Genomic DNA, 3,338 nt, shown 5'->3' on the forward strand with positions numbered 1-3,338 from the left:
ACTGTATAGTAGTACGGTACTTACTTACCCGTAACCACATGAAACCAAGTAACATTAACCTCCAAATAGCCTGAAGAACACACCATATCTCATTATAATAATCTGGGCTTCATCCTTTGCCTGACTTTAATTATTGTCCATTCTCAAATATTTTCGATTACATGACAGTTGAACTACTTCAGCCTGTCGTTAACTGTAGGTCTCTTTAATCTCAACCTTCATTTTCTTTACCATTACATTTATTTTCATTACTTTAGCCTCTGAAAAACAGGTGAAGTCAGTCTCATTTACATTGTTTTATGTAGCATGTTAATTAAACATTTCAAAGCATCATCCAGAGATTGTGGCAAAAAAACAAGTTCTATTTTCTATTTTTTTAAATTTTACTGTAAAGATGGGGAGAAAACTGTGAGCCAATAATACAAAAACTCTCAAAACTCAGATCTTTTTTCCCCTCTGCTTTAACTCCCTCACTAATTGGGTCCAAGCTTCCTCACTAATTGGGTTTCAAAAAAGGACAGTCAGAACCACATTTTGCTTGGAGTAATTTAACAGTGGTATAAAGTATTGATTAGCTTATTTACATTTCCTCTAAATATGCTTTACACCAAAGTGTGAAAAATGTTGTAGAGGAGAAAATAAAGGCCTCCAACTTGTTTCAGTTCATCCGAGCAGGGAAAGGTGTGTAGGTAACTCAACAATTTTTGCCAAATAGTCCAGCGCAAAACAATCAGTAACACAAATGAGGGAGAAAAGGACAGGCAAAGTATTTCTAGAATGTAAATACTGGGATTTTTCTTTCCTCTTCACTTTCTCTTCTGTTATCTTCAGCTTCACTGCTAGTGACAAGTATCATTTTAATTTGCAGGGAGGGTTGCTGAAGCAACTTTCAAGAATGTATTTAATCAGGTGGCAAGCTGAATTCACAGAAGCCGTAATGGGAATACAGTGTGATGGATGCAGGACATCCTTCTTGTTACATTCCTAATCCCCCAAGGTCACTCAGCTGACATGTGACCTTGCAGTTTAGAAATTGCTGACCCAGATCTTTCTCCAGCCCCACGGGAGGATGATATAATCTAGGAGCTCATGGGTGGAGCTATGCTACCTGATCTCTATCAGAGGTGGAAGCAGCCTGCTGGGATGGCAATGCAGGAAGTATGGTTGCAGTGAAGTTCCTTCAACAAGAATCTGTGATAGATTTATTCAGATGAGAAAACCTGCAAGTTGCCCAATTATGTTTTGGTAGGGTGGAGAGGGAAAGGCATCCTCTTCATCTGGCATGAGAAACCATAAACCCCAGTAGATCTGCACTCCAGGGCCAGACTATTTGATTTTACCTGAAATTATAATTGCTCAAGTCACTGTAGGAGGATATTTGCAAACTTCCCTGTACTTCTCAGAGGAAACTGGTTGTTTCAGTGAGTCTTCAGTAGGATTTATCAAAAATTTGTATATTTTACAAATGAAAATTTGTAGTTCCTGCAGTGCTGGCCTCCTGAACGTGGTGGGCCTAGTGTGCTTTTTGTGGAAGTGTGATCTGTGACAAAAGCTTTCCAGAGGGTGATTAGCAAACACAGAAGAAGCTAATTCTGATAAACTGCGGGTGAGCAAATAGACCTTTGTGTAACTTGCCTTGTGTGCTGAGCAATTGGAAGGGACGGATTTGAGATGGGGAGAGAGAGACTTAGCAGGGGGGCTTCTGACACTGTTGCTCTGCCCGTGTGCATCCTAAACAAGCTTCTGGGATACCATACACACTAACAGCTCATGACACGTCATATTTTCAGGGTCAAAACACTCAGTAAGGTAGGGGGTGTGTTACTCTTTTCTTAAGAGATGGGCATCTGCATGGAGAATGAGAATCAAATGAAATGCTTAACAGTGTACAACAGCCTAGGGGACTGCAGGCAAAGTGTGTGGTCTCAGCCAACCTGGCTCTAATGCCCATTCAGTCATAGGCAGTCCTTGTTTGCTGCTTTGGAGGGGCAGTTTGTAGGGTCTTTGGGAACACATCTCAATGGTGAGTGACTCCAAGTTTTTGTTTTCCTGAGTTAATTTTAGCAACATCTGTTTTCCAGTCTTGTTCACTGTGTGCTACACAAATGCTTTTGCTAGTGTGGTGCAGAAAAGGAAGAATGATGGACAAGGTGGGTGGCAATTGCTTAGATTTGCTCTCTCTGTACTGCCACTCAATGTCAAACCACACCATGTTACTGGGCTGTGTCAGATTATGTGTGGATACAGCATTCCTGTTAGTTAAATATCATCCATTGTAGCCAAATGGCATTCCTTTTAGTTAAATTAATATTAATTGTTTTTTAAAAGTTGGAGTTTGCCTTTAAACTAAGCTTAGGAACCTACAGATTTATTGTTTTGAGCTGAACCAGTCTTTCAGTTCCCTCTGCAGTCCATGGAGAGAGCAAGGCTTCTCCAGAGAAATTTATCCTAACTTCCATAGGATGGGGAACAATTGCTTAACTCTCTATTTTGACAGCAGGGAACATAGAAATCTAGGTAACATTAAATGAGTCTCTCTCTCTCTGTCATACTAAAGATTAGCAGAATTTACATTTATCTACTGCTTAAAACTCCCCAAGCCTGGTATCTTCCACTGATTTCAAAGAGTTTTGGAACAAAACTTGACACTGTCGCATGTCTGAAGTTCTGTCAACAGCAAAGTGTCTCGATTAAGTGGAGCTGGTTTGGGAGGAGAGAGCTGTGAAGCGGCACTCAACCTCTGGCAGGTCACCTGTGTTCCTCTGGCACAGTCCCCAGCAGAAGCTTAGTGTATGACCCTAAATTTCATACTCTTGAATTAGAAAAAAACCCCAACCTTAAAACAATAAGATTTTAAATGTGAACTGGAAAATGGTAATGCAGAAAGTGAAATAAACAGAGCAGGAGGAGGAGGGGGTTACCAGGGCATCACAAATGGGACAGAAGCCATTTCATCTGGATCAGGAGCAGCTGAGTTTTCCTGGCAGTGTCTTAACACCTGGACTGCAAAATGCAGTGGCTAAGGTGAAAGCATATGATTAATTCTGCTGACTCTGTTATGGGAAAATGGGTTTCTGGCAAAAGCATGGAAAGAGCAGTTGGGGGCAGTAAAGTGGCTCAAACCTTGGAATGATTTGCTTTCATACATGAGAACTGGAATCATCAGCCTCTATGAGCAAGACCCTTACTTTGGGCAGATCAGTGAGGACTTTGTCATTGATTGAACTGGGACCAGAATTTCACTAATTCATGACAAATTGGTAATCACAGAAAGTAATTACTTATTATGGCAAATGTGCAACAGTGGTGTTGCTGACTGGAGCTGAACTGTTTATTTC

This window comes from Poecile atricapillus, chromosome 4, assembly GCF_030490865.1.
Source record: "Poecile atricapillus isolate bPoeAtr1 chromosome 4, bPoeAtr1.hap1, whole genome shotgun sequence".
Lineage (NCBI taxonomy): Eukaryota > Metazoa > Chordata > Aves > Passeriformes > Paridae > Poecile > Poecile atricapillus.